The sequence below is a fragment of the Mycteria americana genome, chromosome 1 (assembly GCF_035582795.1).
Source record: "Mycteria americana isolate JAX WOST 10 ecotype Jacksonville Zoo and Gardens chromosome 1, USCA_MyAme_1.0, whole genome shotgun sequence".
NCBI classification, from domain to species: Eukaryota; Metazoa; Chordata; class Aves; order Ciconiiformes; family Ciconiidae; genus Mycteria; species Mycteria americana.
In genome coordinates this window covers 191291635-191315486 of record NC_134365.1, presented here as the reverse complement: position 1 = coordinate 191315486, position 23852 = coordinate 191291635, and the positions used below count along the sequence as shown (strand labels likewise).

Sequence of the window (23852 nt, the reverse complement as noted above, 5' to 3'; positions counted from 1 at the left end):
GGCCACAGCTGACACAAAAAATAAGTTTAAATTTTTGTCCTCGATCTGGATTTTAACGATGTTTCTTCAGATAAAACTCAGGTGGGGTTAGATCTCAGTGGCCACATTTTCTATTCTATTGGCTTTGGGAAATGGTTTAGGGCATTGTGTGCTGTTTGATATTTTTTAGTATTTTAAAGTATCATATAGTCTAGATATGTGATTTTGAAGAAGATAATAACATGAACTTTTGTCCCAGTTTTTTACTTAGAATTTTAGGAAAATATCTAAGTGTCTGTGATGGGTCATAAATACGTTGTAAAAAATGTCCATTTATAAATGAAATTTCCAGCCTTGAAAATTGCTTGGATTACATATTTCTTTTGTAATTAGTTTGCAACCAGTGTCCCTCCAGATAAAAAGGAGAATTTAAGCTCATCTCTGTCACAGACTACATGCTTTTGTGATGTGACGTAGTGAAATCCTCTTTATGGCCATATACTGAAAACAAGACGGTCTGAGCAGGGCTGGATGTGGTGGTGTCAAAGGTGGGAGAAGGAAGGGGAAGTTCTGCAGAGCAGCGGGTTCCTCCACCGTTACAGGGCCAGGATCGTTCAGTGCTAAGGGAAATCCATCGCCCACACATCCCACCCTGCCGTGCACTGGGAAGCTGCCATGCTGAGCTGGGTAATGCAATCGTTGCCCTTTACCTTAGACATTTAAGTCTGAACTCTGAGTTTCTTTGCAGAAGACAAGAGAAGCCCAGGGTGTGCTGTCACCCCACATGTGCCCAGGCACCAAGTCCAGGGGCACCTCCACACCCATCTTTGGGGTTGGTTGTCATCAAGTGACCTTGTTCACCAGCACAACTAGTGCTTGGGACCAGTCTGGAAAGGTCTGAGCAGCCTGACATGGGCTGGCTACGCAACCGGGTGACTGTCAGTCAAGCTTGCATGGGGTTTTACAGCAAAACAGGGAGATAGTTCACTCCGTCTTGATTAAACTACCTCATGTTTTGCTTTCAGAATCATCAGTACAATGAGAACAAGCTGGGCAGAGGCTAACTGGTCTTTTGCTGCAGGAAGAAAATAAAGGGAAATACACGATTTAATTCAGTTTTGTTTGGCAGAGATGTTTCTTCCGCTTTGTTGTTGTTGTTACAAGACCAAAGCTGTAATTCTCTTGAAATCCGGAGCATGCCACCAGAGAAGAATTAGCACAATGGTTTTAGTTTTATGCAACATTCCCAATACCCAGTGACTGAGCACTTTAGAAGAGAATAAACAAAATGAAGCTGTTTGTTCAGCATGTTCCAACACCCATCCATCTGCCTCTCTTTGTACTCGCGGTCCCTCAGCCACAACTTTTCTTATCTGCTGCTGTCAAAAATATGACTCATTTTTCACATAATAGACTGGGGGAAAAGTAGAGAAGTTTTTATACATAATAAAGCTTTCTCTTGCCCAGGATCTCCTGTATCAACTCTTATTTTACTTCTCATTAAAAAGAATGACACAATGAAAATGTACTTTTTCCAGCCCTAGTTAGCTGCAGTAGGACTCACTCTCTATGCCACGATTAGCTCTGCTTGACTCTTCACAGAACCAGGCAAATGAAGCTTTGGTATAGCTAATTTTAGGACAAGGAATTTGTCAAATTTCCAGGCCACGAGGGGACTAAGTGTTAGTATGGTTTATACAATTAGTGAATTTGGTGAATGGAAGGAAGTCTCCTCCCCTCTACACAGGCATCTTATGAGCTCAGCTAGCACGCTTTCATGGTTGCAAAGCAGAAACCACACCAAAGTGGGGACACTGGCCAAAACATCTGCCTGCATGGCTCCATCAGGTCTTAAATCTGTGTTGTACCACCATAAAAACCATATCCCCAAGCAGATGAAGTGGTTCCCATGGTAAGGGTCTGTGTAGTCTGCCCTACTGGTGACGTATTCAATAACCATCCCTTTTCCATGGCGTCGTGCTGTACTTTGCTAGCAGCAAGGGTGATACTGGATTCCCAGGTTAAGGTTGTGTTTGCCTAGCACATTGCTCCTCGCTCTTGCTTTCCGCGTGCTAGACTGGTTTTAACAACGTCTCGCCTGGCTGAGAGACGGGAGGCAAAACACACAGCAGGCCATCAGCAGATTTCCAATTCAGATGAAATCTCACAGCTTTTTTCACACAAATCTCGCACTTTCCCACAATGAGACCTTCAATTTCCCTACGATGAGAACATCACTTGCCAAGCAGATGGGGGGAGAGATTCAGCAAACCCAGAGGTCCCCTCTCAAGTCTGCTGGAACCCCTGACCCACACGTCTGGTGTGTGTGGCATCATGGTGGGGTAAGGAAGGCTCTTACCAGTGTAAATGTTCTCTAGTCAGCTGGAGGATGCCTCTGACCAGCAAACTGATCTTTTGCATTTCTCAGTGCTGAGAAATGTAATTTTTCTTAGTTGCTACAATCACTAGTACCCATGCACAGGACAGGAATGGGACTGAGGCCCATCGCATCTGTTTGAGATGGTCAAACTTTGCCAGGTTATTTTGTGATGTTAAAGTTATTACAGAAAGTCACGGGCTTATGTAAAGAGGAAACAAGATAAAGTTAACATGCTTTAAAATCAAGGCAACTATTTACCTTTTGGATCTTACCATGACTTGATAGAACTATATGATGCAGTCTCTAAAAAACATCACTCCGAGGAAAGCTCCAAAGAACAACACCTTTAATATGTCCTTTGCACTTCATTTGCTCTGTTCTACACTTTAATTTCCTAGGCATCTCTTAAGTGCATTCAGTAGGATAGTAAGTATAAGTCCTATGAGCTCACTAAATTACTTCCAGCGAATTTGTGTGAGCACTTATATTGTATTAGCATCATTACATTATAATTTAAACCTTTCATTTCACCACTAATCAAAAGCAATTCTAGCAAATAACCCAAATGTTCTAATTTAACAATAGTATCATGTCTTACTTTCTTTTTTAATAATCCAGCATGGTCACTATAACCTCTGTAGGTAATAGAGCAGTTTCTACATATCAGTACAACAGTGTGGTTCCCTTTTGTCAAGCAAACTTCCTAGGTCTAAGTATCCTCTGCTTGCACCTCTGCAAAGCTTAAATACTTCAGTAGGGTCAGCAGCATTATACAGAATATCCTCCAGATACATCCCTAGAAAATTCTGCTTCCCTTTGACAGGCAATGACTGAAAACATCTGCTAATGTAAGTAAATTGGCTGTGGGAACTGCATGCTCCCAGTTTAGGGATGTTTTCTGTTTTTCATTTTTCCTCTCTCTAGTGTACAGATCCATCACTTGTACTGCTGAAACATATTAGAACTGGAATTGTGAGACTAAAGTGCTAAAATTAGCCAAAAGCTGAAAGCACAATTTTACTATGTCAAGAGTTTGCAAACGGGCAATAGAGGCTCTTTTCTGTTTGATATGGCAAATCGTAGTAAAGCTAACACAATATTTTAAAATGAAAGCTTCCTTTGCGTCAGCATAAGAAATCTTAGCCACAGCTAGGATTCGCATCTATAAAGATACCATCCAAATTATGTTTGACTGTTTCTTGAGCTACAAAACACAATGTTTGCAGGCCATAGCCATAGAAATATAAATATTTTGCTTCCCTTTATGCAACTATTCAATGGAAGAAAAAAAAAATGGAACTAGTGATGAAGAGCTGGCCAATATGTATCAACACACTATTGGGTGACCATCAGGCCATGCTTATGTTCACTAGCAACTCATAGCTAGAAAGCAGTGACCATCTTGGTAGTGCACAATGGTAGCCTTATTTAAATTATGCAGAATGATAAGCTATACAATAAGAATTAGACTTGCATCTCAGTCACTTGTGTGTGCCTGGGGAAAAGGTCTTTCTGGTGTCAGAGGTGAAAATAAAAGAGCTGATGTATCCAATATACTGCGGTCAGTTGGCTGTTTTAAAAAAAAAAAAAATAAAAAGCTTTATCCTGAAGGTCAGGTTTTGGAAGATCAAACCTGCAGATGTACACACACGTTCTTCACATTATTGCAAGAGAAAATCAGATACCAAGAAAGGCCACACAAAGTCAGTCAAAATGCTCACTTTGCCTGGCACCCTGCCTGTGACAGGGACCAATCAAGGACGCCTGTGGAGCAGTTCAATAAAAAGTCAAGTATGTAGTGATGCTTCCCCAGAACAGTCTTTCAGCTGTCAACAATTCTTGCTTAAGGATTTGCTGCAGGAAAACTGCCTGGAGATTTAATAACCCTTGATGGGTTTTCCTTCAATGAATTTGTCCGTGTCAACCTTTGGCAACGACAACATCTTGCACAGAAGTGTTCCTTTGCAGAAGTACGTATCATGGAAAATATTTGCTGCAGAATTAGATCATGTACATTAGATATGTATATATGTACATTAGAACTACCTGCATGAAAATAACATCCTTTCATCTTTTTTGAACCTGCTGCCTGCTAGGTTTCTTTGGTACTCCTTACTTGTATTGAAAAAGAGCAGGGAAAAGTTGTTTCTTCCTACACATGAAGAAACAGTTGACTGATTCAGAAGGAGGATCTAGCTAGGCCAGCATCCTATCTCCAACAGGGGCTGACAGAGAAGTGTAGGAACAAGTCAAACTTACATGGTACTTGCCCTTAGTATTCTCCCACCTGCAACTATTTTTAGCAGAGAGAATTTCTTTTGTTTATTCTGAATCTGGCTCCCACTGACTTTTTGGTGGCCCCTTGATCCTGGACAGAAAACAGTGGTGCATTTGGAAGACAACATACAGCTTTCTGGCATTACCAAAGGTGAAAGGTTTTCTTTTATTTCCAAACTCGATGTGAGTACAGTCAATGTGTATTCACCCTTTCCAGGCCACGTGTGGTTTTGTAGACCTTTGCCACATCCCCGTGTCATCTCTCTGCCAGGCTGAAGAGTCCCAGCCTACAGACTCATTCTGTGTATGGAAGCTGGGTTGCACACCTTGGTCATTTTTCACCCTAAACTCTATCTGAATTAATATCCACTGAGCAGGGGAGCTCAATGCTGCACAGAATGTTAAAAACACTGATGCACTATAGATTTACACAGTGGTATAGTAACATGGGGGGTTTGTCTACTCCTGAACATTAAGCTGAGGTCTTCATACAATGAGCTCTCATTTTGGAGAGACAGCATGCAGCTCAGAGTCCCCCCATCTTATTTATAAAGGTAAAACTGCTGGACAAGGAGGCTTCTAATGTGCATCATTTTGCATCTGTCTCTACTAAGTTTCATGTGTCATTTAATTGCTCTGTTACTCATACTCGCACAGTGCTTTTGCAGTTCTTCACAGTCAACCCTCATCTTTGCTGTTCTGCAGAATAGCAAAGTACTCTGCATATCATCTTCAAATTTTATCTCCTCACTTCTTACCTTCTTTTCTAGATTCTTTAATTATGTGGAACAATAAAGCCCCAGGAAAGACCTCTGAAACACACCAGTAGCAATCTCTTTTTGCTCTAAAAATTGATCATTTGCTTCTACCCTCTGTCTCCTGATTATTCACACAAGGATCTTCCCTTCTATCCAATAGCTGCTCAATTGCTTTAAAGGTCTCTTTAGATTTAGATTCTTTAATCTCTTTTGATCATCGCCAGGTATGCTGAATCCAGATCTCCTTTATTCACATGATTTTTCATTCAGAGGACTCCAATATATTTGTGTGATACAATTTCCCATTGTAAAAGATCTTCCTCGCTACAAAAAAGTTCTTCCTCGCTATGTCTGGTTTATGCATCTATCCACCAATTCTCAATGGTTCTTTAATAGTGTTACTAGTAATTTGCCTAGTACACATGCCAGGTTTCTGAATTAGTGATTCAATTTTTCACATTAACTATCTTCCATTCCTTCAGTACTAAGACAGCTGTAACTGCAAAGTTATACATTACAGTGAGAAATTCAGCAATTTCTACCTGGAGCTCCTTTGGTGCACTTTGGATAAAAATCATCAACTAATGGGGACTCATTAATGTTAATTCTGTTTGTTTGTTCCAAGACATTTTTAGTCAAAATTGAGACATGTCCACTGATAAGTCCTCTGCAAGAAGGGCTATCCAAGCTCTTCCTCAGTGGACAGATCCAAAAAGTACGAATATATGGGTTTTTTCTGTCTGTGTTTTTTCCTTCTCTGCATCTTTCACACTTCAACCATTGAATTACCCTAACTAACCCCTGACAGGCTTCTGCTCCTGATGTGGTTTTAGGATTTATTAACAGCTTTTAGTAAATAATTTCTGGGATTATTTGGATTTTGGGGGGTTTTAGGAAGGTTTTTTTGGCTTTCCTTGCTACATTTTTGCACTTAATTACAGCTTACAGGTCATTCCATTCACCCTATTTGGGCATGACTTCAGCTGTTCAAAGGAAGCCTTCTTGTTTTTAATAGCATTCCTTTCAATGGTGTTTATCTATGCTGCCTTCTTTCTGTGCCTTCTCAAATGTTTTTCAATTAGCAGACAGCATTTGCTTTGTTCCTCCACTATGGTACCCTTAACTGGTCCCGAAGTTGTGTGCAGAGATTCAATGCCCTTGTAAACACCTTCTTAATAAACATCCTCACTTTTGTATAGTTCCCCTTTGTAAAATTTAACAGCTGTAAGGGGGTTTTACTTGTTTCTTTGAGCTTTCTTGCTTCTTTTCATCCTGAAAATGTTGTAGATCCAAGTACATCATGGTCACGACTACAAAATGGCTCTTCCACAGTAACAGTCACTACACACTAATATTGTTGCTTCATTAAGTCTTGGGCAACCTACTCCAGCTGACCCTGCCTCAAGCAGGGGGACTGAACTAGACAATATCCAGAGGTGCCTGCCAGCCACAAATGTTCTGTAATTTTATAATGTAATATTATGTAATAACAATAATATACTAGAAAATATGACTATAATCACACTCATAATATGATAATATAATATGACATGTTAATACTATAGTTTTCCTTCATAAACCTGGATTTCAGTCCACACAGATTCCATGTTCCTTTGTGAACACTCAGTTAACATGATGCAACTCTTCTGTAACACAGAGCAGAGTTCCTCCATCAGCGCAGGTCTCCTCATCTTTCAAGAATACTTTGCGTCCCGTATCATCATGAGTCCCATCAGGTTTCTAATATACCTATTATACTGATATCCTCATTGAAATTTTCCACTCTAGTCTTTCTGTCCCATTTTCCAGACTTTAGCTGTTCTTCCACGTTTCCTGTTTGAATATTGCAATATTCTGTCCTGCATTTACTCAGTAACACAGAGTTCCCATGACTTTTCCTCTACTGGATGCTACCTCTTGAACCACGCGCATTTCTATTTAAATACTGATCTGTGACCTTCTTAAGTTAAGTGCCAACAGCATGATTACCTTATGGTTCAAATGAGGTTCATCTGTCTGGTAGGTGCTCCCTTTACTCTAGAAGTATCCTCTGTTCCCAAGGAATTTTTATGCCTCCCCTTTATTCCATTATCTCAGGCAATTGTTGGAATTACAGCTCTGCCTCTTTCTGGTCTTGCACAAGGTGCCAGGAGCATTTTGGACAGTACAGCCAAAGAGATCTCGATACTCAGCTTCCTACCAAACATAGGTCATAAGTACCAACACGTCTCTGGTATTTCCTAGAACATGATTCAGATGCATTTTGAGGTTCACTTGGCAAGCAAGTCACTGCTATAAGCTTAGCTATTTATACGAGTGATGATCAAACTTACCACTGCTACAGTTTTTCCTCCCTATGGCACATATCTCTGCCTCCAGAGGGTTAACCTTATGCAAGCAGCCTAATTCTGGGATATATGACTTGAGGGACGGAAGGCGGGGAAGGCAGCTACTTCTTTCTGATGAGGAAGGGAAATACAACAATAACAGGGCACCCCTGGAAAAAGATTCAACTTCTTGTGGTTTCCACCTTAAGGCAGAAATATTTCAGTATTAAGTTACTCCTGAAGGATTTATTTAAGGACTTAATAAAGGACTTAATTCCTTAACTTAAAGACCAGGGGATTAATTTTAACCTGAAAGATACATGTCTGATGCAGGAGAATCTGTTTTTATAGAAGCACTAGCAGGCCACACCTGGTCTGTGCTGGAAATGAAATGTCTTCCTAAGTGAGGTTAAAACTCCACGGAAGAAAACAGAGGATAGCCACGAGGAAATTTTAAGAGAGATTTCTGAAAGGCTGCAAGGGGTCTTCATGAAGCGCAGCAAGAGGCAAAAGGAATCAAGGGAAAAGGGTGGATTTTTTTTTTTTTTAAAATAGTACAAGATTATTAATTCAGACATGTTTACTGCTTGTCAGACTGTAACTAGAAGGGCACAGGAGGTAGGCAGAGATCTCTTCCAGTGGCATCACTAATCAGTAGATAAAGACAGGCTGAACAGCAAAGTACACAGATCAACACTAAGACCTGATCTGACAGAGATGAGGAATTCTCTTGTAGGAATTATGGTTTATTCATAGCAATGATGCCCACTTATGTTTCAAAAAGTATTAATGAAATGCAAACAGCAATAGAAAGAGGTGGACTGCTGCTAACACAGCTATGAAAGAATATTGAGATTTCAAATGCTAGTTTCTTCTCCAGGGCCCTAGACTGGTAAAGCTGGGCTTGGCAAAACCTTGGATACTATCATTCAAAATAGTCCTGGGAGAGGATGAGGCCTTTGGTGCCCAGATTAATTCATAAGGAGGAAGAGTCAGGTCCTTTGAAGGTTGTCCTGGGTTTGAGCATCTGATTGCTGCACAGGTAAAATTCAGCCCCCAGGAGGACATGACCCAAGGCATGTAAATTGTTGTTGGTGACCTCTTAAATCAAGAAACAAATGAAAGAATGGTTTTGTTAACAAATTTCATCCAGTTGTTGGAAGTGTATCATCAAAGATAGTCTGCAACAGATAGACAGAAGCAAGAAAATAGCAGCTAGGCAGAGACTAGCAGGGAAGGATAGCTGCTGTGCAGCGGGAGAAAGGAGGTCCCAACAAAACGTGATGCCCAGTGGGGAGAGAAGCAAAGACAGAGTCACTGGAGAGGTAAGGAAATCGTCCCCTCATGTTGACTCCACCACCACATGCTGGACGTTGGTGTTGGCTCCTGGCTGGCAGCAGGGGCGCATGGAAACTGGACAGGACTGGGTACACTGGGGGAATCCAGTGAGCAAAGGAATATCCTCAGCTTCTGAGACAGGGGAAGACTGGCAACAGGGTCATCAGCATATTGTGCCCCCTGAAAGCCATCCCTCGGATCTTCTCAAATACAAGGACAAGGAGGTTCTGACAGCAATTACCAGTGCCTCTGTGATTTTAAGATTTGAGATGAGCAGTAAACCAGAGTAGTATTTACAGTAGAAAATAATGTAAACCTTAAGTGTTATGTACGGCAAAAATCCCCACTGGGAAATCTGACAAATAGAGATCCCTGGGAAGAGTGAGAGTCTATGAAACAAATATTTTAAGAAATACAGGCTACAATTATAAGAGTGAAATAACACATACCCAGATATGTTCTTAGTCACCAGAAATGTTCCCAGATGGTCTACAGTGTTAAATGGTTAAAACAATCTGGTACTGGGAGTGCGAACCCGTGCTCTCCCAATTTCAATGCATGATTTGGAAGCTACCAGGGTCATTGCAATAGGTTGTTTGGAAAAGACAGAGGGTCAGAAAGATTGAAGGGGTCAAAGCTTTGCAATATGGACCTGGGCCGTTCAGTTCAATGTGAGAGAATGGTTCAGCACGGTTATTATACAGCATAGTATAGCTGTAGCCATGGGAATTGCAATAGATCCGGGAAATGAGCTGAAGAATAGGAATGACTAAAACCTATTATAGCAGACTCATCTTTTCTGGTAATTCAAAGATTCAGGTCAAGAGTCAAAGCACTATCTGGTTGGTAAACAGCAGATTTCTGAGTAAATAAAAAATCAGTTCATGAGAAAACAGAGAGATCTGAATTGAGGGAAAGGCTCCTTGGCCACAAAAACAATTTAGGGTGTGTGCTGGTTTTGGCTGGGATGGAGTTAATTTTCTTCATAGTAGCTAGTATGGGGCTATGGTTTGGATTTGTGCTGAAAACAGGGTTGATAATACAGGGATGTTTTCGTTATTGCTGAGCAGTGCTTACACACAGTCAAGGCCTTTTCTGCTTCTCAGCCCACCCCACCAGCGAGGAGGCTGGGGGTGCACAAGAAGCTGGGAGGGGACACAGCTGGGACAGCTGACCCCGACTGACCAAAGGGCTATTCCATACCATATGGCATCATGCTCAGCATAGAAAGCTGGGGGGAGAAGGAAAAGGTGTCATTCAGAGTGATGGCGTTTGTCTTCCCAAGTCACCGTTATGTGTGATGGAGCCCTGCTTTCCTGGAGGTGGCTGAACACCTGCCTGCCCATGGGAAGCAGTGAATGAATTCCTTGTTTTGCTTTGCTTGCATGCGCAGCTTTTGCTTTGCCTATTAAACTGTCTTTATCTCATCCCTCGAGTTTTCTCACTTTTACTCTTCCGATTCTCTCCCCCATCCCAACAGGGGGGAGTGAGTGAGCGGCTGCGTGGTGTTTAGTTGCCAGCTGAGGTTAAACCACGACAGGGTGGCTCCTGAAGCAGGGAAAAGATATTGAAAAATATACTAACAATTGCCTACTGAGCAAAGACACCAACACTAATTGTAAGGAACCGAGCATTCCTATTTTTAGTACAAATATCTTGCCCAAGGAGTAGATTACAAAGACATTTTACAAAACCACTGCCACTTTGGCAGGGCATGCATACTGATTCAGCAGTAACAGGGGTTGAAACATTTCCCATTAAAGGCAAAAGAGAGAAAATCTATCTGGAGATGTCCAGGAGAAGAGAGACTCTGCCAAAGGAGTTGGTTTTGTGGGAGGCATTACTAAATTGTACCTCAGATCATTGGTGATGAACAAATTAGCCAGTAAGTCCCTATTCCCTTTTACCCGCAGCGCAACGAATGTGCAGAGAACACCATCAGGGCTACGACCTTGTTTGATTCCATTGCAGTAGAGAAAACAACAATATCAGAATACCGATAGACAATATTCCAGTTAATATAAAGGGTGCCTGTTTACACTTTGTTTCTGGTGATACACAAACACTTATCTGTTGGCATAGGGGGCTGCTTGGAGTCTAGTTAAAGAATAATTTGCCTGAGCCAAGGTAACCTATGGAGCTGGGGTGAGTTAAGGTATCCCAGAAGTACTAGCAAAAAGTGCACAAAGGAAAGTGATGGCTGGTCTTACAACCCACCCATCTTTGGCTCTCCAGTCTGAAAGACCAGGTATTTTATTTATGTAACATTCATTTTTACTCCAGAGCAAGGCTTGAACTGACACTTCCGTGTCTCGTCTTTGTGACTGCACCTCTGTCAGGTGATGGAGTGATATTTCACTAATCAGGGTATGTGCACACAGCCAAGTTTACAAGATGCAAATGGCTTGCTTACATAAATTATTGCAAAACTCCCAAAAGAAGCTGAAGGACTAGCCTGAGTTATTTTAGAGTGCATCTGACTGTGAGGAGCTGGGCTACCTACGCTAAACCAAATCTTTATCTAGTGAAATCCACCTGGATGTTTTTTGTTTGAAGGCTGGTTGTCCTTAGCAACTTACTAGCAAAAGCAACAAAAAGCCTTCAGGAATCAGCTTAATGACTTTGATCTAAGCAATCAGAAAGCTAAAACTCTACAGATGTCTAGTGTATGCATGGCCAAATAGGAAAAGTTCTCTTTTTAAGGCAAAATTACTTACCTATGCAGTAAGCAACTGTTACCTATGCAGTAACAGAGGTTCTTTGAAGTGAATCAAGATGCATTCATTTCTGGTACACATGAATATCATGGCCTTGCTAGTGAGAAAATCATTAAAGTGAATAAAAGGTAAGGTTATTAATTTTGAAATGTTTGGGCTGTTGTCTCATTATGATCGTATGCCAGAAGAAAGTAATGTTTGAGGCACTTTGTAGAGTTTGCCTTTCCAGTCTACTGGTGGAAGGAACTTCTACTAAGCAGTGACCTTCATAAAGGTATAGAAAACAAGTCTGGAAAATATCAAGAAACAGCTAAAATGTATCTATTTAGGGAAGTATCTAGAAGAGTTTTCACTTAGAGCGCTTTCTTCCCCCACTCTGATGTATCAGTAACAGCACTGCCTACCTGAAGTGTCTAGGGCTTTACAAAAGACCTGGAAGACTGCAAAACACAGAAGTGTTAGTTAAGGCAAAGGAACACTGATTCTCAAATGCAGTATTTTTTTTTTAATGTATGTGTTTCTGGTTATTAACTATGGATAAATTACACGGCACCTTAAATAATCCCTCCAGTACAATTCTATTGCAAGTAATTGTTATGCTGCATCCAGCACATCAGCTCCCAAGCCATCACAGCGAGACTCGAGGACAGTGTCGCAAAGGTTCGCTACGTGTTTGCTCTCTCCCCTTGCCAGGTGTCAATGAAGAGTGATGGGCTTTGCTGGTTTTATTGTGGATGAGAGATTATATGTCAAGGATGATCTGAGAGGTGACAAGTCCCTGACTGTCAGAAGGGACAGTCTTCAAGCCAGTGCTTTCTATTAGTATCAGGAAGGAGCCCAGCAGTGCTGCAGCCCCCTGAACTGAATAGCCCAGCAGAGCTGGAGTGCTCCAAAGAAACTAGACTGTGGCAGTTCAATTTTAAAGGGCCAAAAATGTGGACAGCGGACTTCTTAATACAGTGCTCCTTGCATTTCAGGTCTCCAGTTCAATAATACCTCCATGTAGACAAAGGAAAAAAATCTGAAAAACAACTCTCCATGCTGATTTGAGCAACGAACTGGAAGCAGGGTTATGATTTCAGGAGATGCATTTTAGTGTATCTGCAGTTTTATGAACCAGCAAAATAAACATAAGCAGAGACTTCATTAAGAAGCACTTCAACACCCTCTACAGGAACCAGAAATTAAAAAGAAAATTATTTATACCTGCAGTTAATTCTGATGAATTGAACAGACAGACTAAAATGATTTTGGATTACTCGGGTAGTCCCGAGAACTCTCATTTTCCTGACCTGGTCAGTAAGTGCATTATATCCTAGCAGCTATTACATGTTTTGTTTTTGTCTCAGAAAAGATGTTGACTTCCTCACCTTTCCAGTTGCCATTGTATACTTTTTCTTTCTTGGTTTTAAGAGTGGATTGTTACCATCATGCAGTTTCTGAAGAACATTATAATGTCAATGTTTGAAAGTAAATTTAGTCCAAGCTGTCCATGTTATATCTAAAAGTCAAGTGTGCCTCTTGTCCAGTGTCTACCAACACCATTGACAAAAACTAGGTAAGGCTTCTGAGTAAAAATCTAATCCCTAACTTATTTTGGAAGTCCTGGGAAGGGCTCACTCCATCCCCATTAGCTCATATTGTGCCTCAGCGTACAAGATCATTGTTTTCAGTGAGGTGGCTTCCTCCCGTCACAGAAGAAGAGAGAACAAGAGCAGCTAGCCATGAGGTAACGCAGACTTCACAGCCCAAATCACCAGCACACTGAGGACTTCTGGCATAGAGTGAAGGCCTGAATGCCTTCTTCCACAGAAGGAGCTTACGAGCCTCAGACAAAAGCAGTACAACTCAGGAGCACCCACAGACACTACAGACCACTCGCCTAGGCTACGGGAGACGGGGAACGACTGTCCTCAGGGAATTATACTTGGGTGCAAGGAAGGAGCAGGGTGGGATTTGGGAGCTCTAATGCAACGAGTCAGGATTCAAGGCAGATGGAGTCAAGCAACACACATTTTATTTCCGCTTCTGCTGCCAGGCTTAACACCTCTGCTCTCGCAGAAGCTGTGTGCAGAGCCAGGGCTCCCACAGGCAGTCTCCTGAGAAAGCTCTACAGAAGCCACACAAGCCTCTGCGTGCAGTCTGGCATCCTCAGACACCGAGCACACAAGGGGAGCCTGCCTCGGGCAATTCAGCAGGAGACAGGTAATATCAAGAGAAGCTTTGATGGCTACAGACCTCACTGTGCCCCTGGCGTGACACAACGAGGCTCCCCAAAGAGAGATGCACGCTTCCCCGCTTGCCCAGGTGGGACATGCAGGAGAAGTCGGACACCCATACACCCAACCCACACTCCAGGGGAAATCACCAGGGCAAAATCAGGGTTTCTTGTTAAGATTGCTCTTGTCTGGGTTTTCTATCTCCATCTGTCCTCCAAATCTGACCATGTGCTGCAAAACTCTGTGCCCCAAAGGCCTGTCTATCTGGGCTGCCCCTGCCAAGACGTGGGAAGGGTGATGACACACGTTCAAGCCAGGACAGGTTGTGGCTATGAACAGCAGCTACTCAAGCATAAAATCTCTTCAGGCACATACCTGTTGTGAGGTAAATTTGAGTCCCTTGGCACTGAAGCAGCACTGAGGCAGAAGTTGCCCTGGCAGAGTGGTGCAAGGTCTGAGCAAGGTCAGATGTGCCAGATGTGTCCTGCCTTGGAAAGCCTGTCCTTGCCGGCAGCAGTGGGGAGCTCAGCCATCCTGGTGTGCGGCGGCACTGGGACAGCAGGGATGGCACAGGGTTTGGTCTGGGGTACTGCCGGCAGCGTGGTACCAGTGTAAATACAGCCAGAGTGCCTGCACATGCAGCCACAGTGCCCACAAGCTTAAATACCTCACATAAAATTGGGTAATTCATTAGCCACAAACCTCCTCCCCCTTCTTGTAGCTGGCTTTAATAGCTTTTCTTAACAGATTTCACTTACTGCAAGCCACGGGATGGCAAAGCCTCTATTAGACCTGTTCATAGTGAAGCTTCAGTTCGTCTTTGAAAAGGTCAGACTTCTCCCTTGTGTGTTTGTAAAAAGGTGCCACTGTGTTATAAAAATACTTAAAATACCTAAAAACTGACTTGGAATTACTTCTCCAAGAGGTGTCAATCAGCTTGCAAAGTGAATTGGTCTTGTGTGAATAGGGAGAGCAGAATTTCAGGCATGCTGGTTCTTGCACTATCTCTTAATGAGTTCTTTGGATGCCTATTTGTCATATAATTTTCCCATTTGCTATTTGATTAAGGGTTTTTTAACCTTTCCAGTAATCTATTGAATTCTGTGTGAGCTGTGGGTGTGAGCATTCTTTGATCTCCATTTATGTGTACAGAGTGTGCTAAAGTCCCAGCCAGTTAAAGGAAGAAAGCAAGTTGTTACCTGTACAGTGGTTCATATGACACTTTGCTTACTTTTGTTTGCTGAAGCGGCTTCAGGAATAAAATCCCTCAATGAAGCCATTTTCAGTCTGAACTCAAAACTTCCTTTTCTATACACATGTATTCTCTCTCTATATAATATATGTCAAAAGAGAGACCGCAGAGTCTTGTTATGTCATATGATTGAAGCATGTGGGCTATTTTTAAGGACACCACAGGGCCACTGCAGGACGGCAGAAGACTGAATTTTCCCCATGTCCAGAGAGGTGCACGTGCAGTTTTATTTGCAGGGTCCGTAGCTGATGGCTTACATCGTCTCTAATGCTGAAAGTTACTTTAGGAAGAAACAAACAAAAAAAAACCATGGGAGAGAGAGGGGGAAAGTAAAAACTCTCCAAGTGACCGGCTGGGAAAAGCAGTGGTGGGGACCTAGATGAGCATCCTCCTCTGGGTCTCCTATCTAGCGCGGTGGGTGGCAGCGATGATGATTGTGTTATTTCCCAACAGCTACACACACTGAGTTGGGACTCACTTGAACACCCTACTACTTGTTCCCCTTCACGATGCCCTTAGTGCTGATGGGCATATGCCCATTAGGTGCAAGCACTGCACATTTACTGGTTGTTAAGTTTCTGTGCATGTATATTATTGGACAATATTTATTGAGTGTTTCAATTACTTCTATCTACTTTATTACAAACTATATTTTGGTTTTCTCTAATGTAAACTAAAAATCTACGAAATGAGAGGTAACAAAGAGGGGAAATAAGGTGTTGGTCTCATGCCAGTGGTAGTTGTTTCCTGCGAAAACCCATCATAAAAATACCTGGGTTTGCAGGTGCAAAGCCATGAAAAGAGCATGAAAAATGACAGGAGCATGAGGCCAACAAGGGAAAACCACTGCTTTAGAAGCTCTGAAATATGCTGCCACAACAGCTTCAGTGAGAGGTTGCAGAGCTGTGAGTACAAGGCAGGCTGCAGGGCTGCAAATAGCAGGCCCTCAGCATTACCAAGGCTGTGGTATTGAGGTATTGAAGGTGCAGAGCAACACCTGTCCTAGAAGCTGGGCAGAAAAGCATCAGGTCCAGGGCACTGACACCCGCTGCAGCAATGTCACCTCCTCCCTGCGCAACTGTCGTGGTTTAATCCCAGTCAGCAACCAAGCACCACACAGCCACTAGCTCACCCTCCCCAACCCCGGTGGGATCGGGGAAAGAATTGGAAAAAAAAGTAAAACCCGTGGGTTGAGATAAAGACAGTTTAATAGGACAGCAGAGGAAGAGAAAATAATAATAATAGAATGTACAAGACAAGTGAGGTACAATGCAATTGCTCACCGCTCGCTGACTGATGCCCAGCCCGTCCCCAAGCAGCGATTGCTGCCCCCTGTCCAACTCCCCCCAGTTTATATACTGAGCATGACGTCATATGGTATGGAATAGCCCTTTGGCCAGTTTGGGTCAGCTGTCCCGGCTGTGTCCCCTCCCAGCTTCTTGTGTGCCTGGCAGAGCATGGGAAACTGAAAAGTCCTGGAGTAGCGTAAACATTATTTAGCAACAACTAAAACATCAGTGTGTTATCACATTATTCTCATCCTAAATCCAAAACACAGCACTATACCAGCTACCAGGAAGAAAATGAACTCTATCCCAGCCAAAACCAGGACAGCCACCCAGGCAGCTGCTTGCTGTTGAAACAAATCTCAGAATCAAAACAGTGAGTCACAGACAGATGTTTTCAGTTCAAGGCTGCCAATGGGGAATGAGATCCTGAAGGAAATCACAATGATACAAACTGCGATTAACCTTCAGGTATGCTGCAAAATCCTCCTTCTTCTTTTAGCACTCCCACTTGAAAGGCCAGAAAATCCCAGTTCTACTGAGGGCACTTGGGTTTTTGAATGACACATGCTGTAGAAAACCTTGTGACAGATAAGGATTTTGACTAGCAGAGCAATATAATCAAAAATCTGCTAGCCAGGGTGGGTAGACCAATAGAAAAGTTGGTCCAGACTTCACAAAGCAACATCACCCTTGTAATAAAAAACATTATTAAAAAATAGTTCTTTTCAGCTAACAGCTCCTTTTCTTGGGTCTTTGCATGATGCATCTGAAAGTAAAAGCCATCAGCTCCTTTTTAAACAGCTGGAGTATGCGAAAACTCATTTCTTCGTAACCAGAGACATCCATCCTGCAGGAATAACCAACTGACATTAGGCAGTAAAGAGTTTTAAAACTATCATGACTAGAAGACAAACTGGACTGCACCAGCTACCTGTGAAAGGGCATCACAAAACCTTTTTTGTAGGGAGGTTAACCAAGCAGCATCCCTGATTTCTTCCTTACACATGAACTGGGATGCCTCGGTACACACAGGCTCCATTCTGCTCTTAGAGAGTGCCTGTTACTACGGGGCTGCTCTCCTGAGGGCCCAGGAGTACAGAAAAATTAGAGTAATATCATTAATCTTCTTTCATATTTCATGTAAACTGGCATGTTCCATATAACAATAATAAAGCATAAAACAGGTGTAAAAGAAATACTAAAAAAAGGAACATCTGTAAAAAGCATCCCATACCATAAAGTCAAGACTGTGTGAAAAATAATAGCAGTTGGCAAAAGTTAGCAGAAAGGAATGCAAAGCTGGGTCTTGACAAATACCTATTTCAGTGGTTTACACAAGCAGTCATTAAAATAAAATTGCGAAAATGAGATCCATGGAGAGAAAGGAGCCGTCTCAGTAATGAGCCACTGGCGCCATCTAGAAGAGGAATAAAGCACGCACCAAACAAAAGTTAAGTGGAGCTAAAAAGCAGCTCAGCCTAGTTTACAAAGTGTAAAAGGGCATTTCTCATCCACGAGATTTTTATGAATTACAAAGACACATTTCAACGCGGAGTGTTCGCCACTTTTCCAAGCCTTGGTGATACTAAAAATACTTAAAAGTGGGTTTATCCTGTTTCTATTCATATTTTTTCATATGATTTAGTCCCTGAATGAAGTGCCCCCCATGACGTGGGGATTCTTAGGGCTGACTTAGGCAGCTGCTGCTCACCCTTTCCCTGCCTGCGAGGGCCACAGCGAGGCATTGCGCGTGGCTGACAGGAGTGCCCCGAATTACAGCGGGGGGTGTGACTGTGGTGTGCTGCTGGGCAGGCTTCGGAGGGGGAAAACGATGGGGTTTTTCTTCCTTTGCCACATGTAATAAGCCATTTAGGACAGGTGAGGAACCATTTCCAGATGGGAGAGCAAAGGTGGGAGAACTGCACTGGTCTTGCTGGCATGTTGAGAAGTAACTCTTTGTGACACCCTTATCGCAGTCTGGGATTCATGAACATTTTGGACATTATGAAACCTTGTATTTCGACATGACAGTCTCCACTTAGGTGCATATTGGACACGTGGAGTGTCTCCCCATTACGTAGGAGGGAGATGCTGCATGGCATTAGTCTAACACGGAGATACAGCAGCTGCAGCTTGTCCTGTCTGCTAACAGAGCAATACAGGAGAAATACTGGGCCAGGTGAGCCATAGCACAGCTCAAACTAGCCTGATCATCAGGAACCAGAGGATCAGCTATCCGGGATAACCTAGTAGCTGGGAATTCCCATCTGCGACTGCCATTTCTTCAGGTAGATATTTCAAGTATCTACCTGAGCTGTGTTTCTACACACACCTCCCTAATTTTGCAATCCTCTCTTCTCCTTCATGAGCCATTTTGTTAAAGACAGAAGAACTGACTGCTCTTCTTAGCTCCACCTTCAGTAAAGAACTATCCTGTCCTTCCACCGTAAAGGACTACTCAAGGGCATGAGACTTCAGCAGATGCCATCTCTCAAGAAAGGATCTTTGCTAAGGTTTAAACTCCATCTGATATCTGCTTGGGTTCAAGTCACTCTTGGTTTGATTCTTTTTCTTTTGTGCGCTTGAGTCAACAAATTTCATACCTTTGGTAGAAATTCTCTAGCATGTTTCCACAGGACTAGACAGGCCATGATTTTTGAGCATAAAACCTGCCTGAACATCCATGTTGCTCTGAGAGTATTTGTTGCACCAAAATTAACTCAAAAATGGAAAGAGAAAACATAAGACATAAATGTTTTATAATCTATGGTTCCAGTAGAGAACATCCAAACAAGATGGTCCTAAACAGGGAGAGCTTTCACAAGCCTATTTGACACAAGGCTTATGTATGATTTGCATGCCTGATTCATTCACGGGGGGAGCCAGCAAAACTCCTGGCAGAAGCCTTGAACAAGGTCATTTTATACGTCATATAACTAGTTACTAGTAACGAGTTAACTAGTAAAAACACCAGGGTCAGTTTTACCAGCAATATGGGAGAAGCCGAGTGTGAAAGATGCATCTGCCTCTGTGGTTGCCAAATTCCGGACTTGATAAGGCTGTGGTTTTGAGCTGCATGCTGCTGACCATGTCAGTTGGTCATTGCTGCAGTGCAAGCAGTGCAGCTCGAGAGGCCAGCGTGGCTGAGAGCTTACTTCAGTTGTAAGGGAAGTATTAACAATCTATCTTTGAAACAGAGGAAGGCTTCTGCCGGATGACAGGCAAGAAAGTTTTGTGATGTATTGATTTCTCAGTGTGGACGGATTTAGAGAGAGAGCACAATGTTTGATGCTGAGTGATACAGAGGCTGTGATAAGGCGTTTGAGACTTGGGGTGGCTGCTGCACCAGCAATCTGATGAGATATGTGTAAGGTCACCAGGACCTTTCAAAATCTTGGTATAACAACACTATAATGACATAGATATAAATGAACTGATGCTAGACCAGTGAGACACGGAAACAAAATGTACTGTAAATTAGATTATTTGGGCTTTAAAAGGCAATGACTGAGGAATGCTTTTGGAAATGCCCCCCAAGTTCATTGCCTCTACATCTGCTGTTTCTCTTCTTCTGGCCAGAAAAGCAGGTTGTGAGCATGAAAAACATAATAAGCTAATACAAAGTTGTTCTTTGTGAATTTTTTTTTAATTTTAGCAATTATAAACATTAACTCTACCTCTTGATTTCTGTTTAACTAAGCTTATGACTTCAGCGTTGCATTCTTAGGGTGAGTGATCCAAATCATTCCTAGCTAAAATAAAATAACCAGTGTTTATTTGGGTTATGCCCAAACTCAGTCTAATCAGATGGAAATCTGTGTGTTTGATTCCAAGAGCAGTGGGATTAAATTAAAATCCAGAAGTGCACTCCATACTTTCTGGCCTCTGAATTTTCAAAATATTCAGACTTGAGTCAAGATGTTGATATGGAAAACCTGAAATGTAGGAAAGTTGGCAGTCGTGTTTGATTCTACCTCTGAACTTTGAAGGCTGGCATGCTTTTTTCCCTGTGGTAAGTGTAAGTAATAGCACTCACGGCATGACACAAAGCCCATAGGGCCAATATTTTAATGAAGTCAGGCTTTTCTTTGGATAAGAAACCTACAAGCAAAGCCAAAATGCTACAAGAAAAACTACTGCAAGTGGAAGGTAATTTATCTGAACCAGAGTCCCACCACAGTGCTGGAGCTGACCTATGCACTGCTGGATGTGCTACCTTTCAGATGTAGCTTCAAACAGGAGCCAAGATGCTTACTCACTGCCAAGACATCTTCCTTAAGAAGATTCCTGTAAAGAGCCACTCCTGGGAGACCCTTCCACTGGACTGAGGTAGCTGAGCAAGGGAAGGTCCCTGATGTGGCTCAGGGGAATGAAAGCCCAGACCGAGGTAGTTGGGGAAGTGAAGGAGGCCAAGAGGAAGGGAGATCTGGAGCAGGAGCACCTGGACTAATAGAAATTGTAAGCCAGACTGATGAATGAGGCAAGGGAAGGAGAAGACAGCTGTGCAGTTCAGCTGACTGAATGCTGCTGTGGAGAAGAAAACTCTGCCCTTTCCAGGAGAGAGCGTACTGCGAGGTCCTGGGGTGGTTGCCTACACTGGACCCCTCACGGAGGCTCATGAAATGCATTTTTCTGAGCTTGTCCTGAAATCCACACAGAGCTACAGCCAAAGGCAATGAGAGCTCCCTCTTAACCCATATATAATGCAAAGTACACCAAAATCAAAATTAGCAGATTTTTTTTTAATGCTACGCAGGGTCTCAGCTCTCAACAGACAAATTGGAGTTGTGTTCTCCCCTCATTTTAGAGGATCTTGAAAAAAATGTATAATTTGTGAAGCATTCAGACACTGAAGTAATATGTTTCATGGCAAATCACATAGGGAAATTAAGCATTGTTTTGAGAAGAGGAGCAGAACAAGGTGTTGTAAACAGGGCTTATGGACCAGCTTTATCTCACCTAACCTTAAATACTCACTTAGGGCGTGTGATACAGGCACTTCTTGACCTTAGGCTCCCTGCTGCAGAAAGGAGAGAAAGAAAAATTTTGAGAAAGTAACTCGGACTTTACAATGAACTGAAAAACCCTGAGGAAGAGCTAATGTCTTTCCACTGACTCCAGAGGGAGCCCTGGACAACTGTCCCCTAATTTCAGTGCCAGTAAACCAGGCCAAAGGCTGAAGATTAAAGCAGGATAAAACAAACTGCTGAGGAGCAATTCTTGAATAATCAGCACTCTTCCTCTGTGTGCAGATTAAGGCAGAAATTCTTTGGAGCAAAAATAGCCGAGGAACCGATAGCTGAAGACTGTATTATAACATGTCTGTACAAAGGGGAAAAATTAAGGTTGTCTGCATAATTTTTTCTGGCATTTCCTAACTTTTGAGAGCTTGGGTCCAAAGCCTTCATGCTCTTTGAACATAGCTTGGTGTGCAAGATGTGCAGATAGCGCTCATTTATTCAGGATATCTCTGTTTCTAGACCTAAATACATCAGTCTCAGCCTCTTGGCCAAAATTGTAATCAAAGACCAGTAATAGTACTTTGCCTTTTTTCTCTTTGTTACCTTTCCAGTTCCCATTTTCAGTTTTGGTTGGATACATGATTTCTTTCATCTTCAGAAATACCCAGTGAACATGTGAGTTAGGTTTTAGATCATGCAATCTCTTATTTAAAACACAGTGCGCTTATATATATATACACACAAGTATATTACAATACACAGTATATTTAGGAGGAGCATTAGGTAATCAAAACATACCTGAAGTGAACAGGATTTTTTAGGGGAAATAACAATATCTCTGCCAAGTGTGGGCTCTGGTTTTCCTTTAGGTTGTGTGAGAGGAAGTGGCTTCAACAGCCTCCTTCCCTCCTGTTCTGCACCTCTGTTAAAGGCAACCCAGATACTCCCTGTGTATGGCCAAAAAAGAGGTTACAGACAACCCCCCTAATTCAAGTATAGGGTGTTTCTGGAGAGGATGTAGAGTACATCTCTAAAAGGTGACACTGAGCAGCTTCAAAGGGAGCTTTCACAGGAGCCACAGAAAAGTTCAGCCTGCAGCAGCACCTCACACCAAAATGCCTTTGGCCAGAGCTGCCGATGAGGTACCATTTCTCATCTTCCCCTTTTCCTGCAGCTCTGAGTGGAAAAGCCACATCACAGCATATCTGGAACTCGCACAATTATGTATGGAAACATTCTTTGCAGAGTATCATTATGTAAGTATCACTGTCTTTGGCATGAATCGCACACAGCATCATTCTTCCTATAGTCCTCTCTACTAAGGGAATTAGCTACTGCAATGATTTACACACTTGAGTATGAACATTTGAGTTAAATCTTTGCGTTACTAATGTTATTTTAGGAAAACAGCAATGTTATACTAAGCTATTTTGGTGAAGCTTCACAGGAATAAAAGATACTTTAGGAAAGATGCTTTTGCTCCCATTTCCAACACCTCCCATCATATACGAGTGAACACAGTTACAAGTTACAGCTATTGACACCTGACAATACCCAGAGATTAGTATAGCAAACAGTGCCGTGTTTCACAAAGCAAACACGACATGCACGGTGTCATGCAACCTACCTGTTTTATGCTCTCTCTTGTGTCTTTCAGGCACACAAAGGGAATTATCAAATTACATTCTCCGCCACCACTACTGTGCCTCTTTTGCAGACTACAGGTAATTAATTACAGGCAATCCAGAATACGATCTAGAATCAGTTATACACTTGAAGCTTTAGTAAAATTAAGGCTGCCTTTTTCCTTTACTTATTTTCCAAATCCACATCCACCCATGGTCTGTCAAAATTTGTCTCCACAGTGTAATTACTGAGTAGTTTGTGGCCAGAAGTCAAACTTTGAAACCATTTTGCCCCAACTCAGTAATTTCTTCCTCTGCAATACCTCTAAGTGTGGGCACTGCTCTCGTGTTTTCAGTCATTTCAGAATTAGTATCTTATTACATCCATGAGCTGATTCCATTTATATATAGCATTGGCTAAGGTCACAGGAAACGCTCAGTGTGCCTTTTAATTCTAAGTGGTAACTCCTATCTAAACAGTATCTTGCTGTGAATTCCAAGAAAAATGTAAGACACTATTATAGTAATATTTAAAAATTATAATTTGGTAGTAAGATGGCACTATTACTGAAATAGATATCCTGCTAGTGCCAAATTGTACATAACTTACAATCTGTGTAGTTTTACTTACATAACAAGCGTTCTTAATAGTAAAAGGCGGTAAGCAGGCATGCCTAAGGCAGTGTATCTGACATTTTAGACATTTAAAGAGGAATCATGCCCCAACACT

General features: G+C 42.2%; 1 protein-coding gene across 3 annotated transcripts in view; it reads right to left on the bottom strand.

The window, feature by feature from the left end:
- Positions 1 to 16566, bottom strand: part of CYSLTR2 (cysteinyl leukotriene receptor 2) — a 33387-nt gene extending 16821 nt beyond the window's left edge. The window contains exons 1-2 of one of the 3 annotated variants that reach the window (XM_075489623.1): positions 16531 to 16556; positions 4619 to 4727 (exon numbers count right to left, since the gene is read on the bottom strand). The gene's annotated coding sequence lies outside the window, so the exon portion shown is untranslated. Of the gene's footprint in view, positions 1 to 4618; positions 4728 to 16530 lie in introns of all 3 variants that reach the window. The other 2 variants (XM_075489615.1, XM_075489607.1) reach the window with 2 other exon arrangements.
- Between the last annotated feature and the right edge of the window lie 7286 nt (positions 16567 to 23852).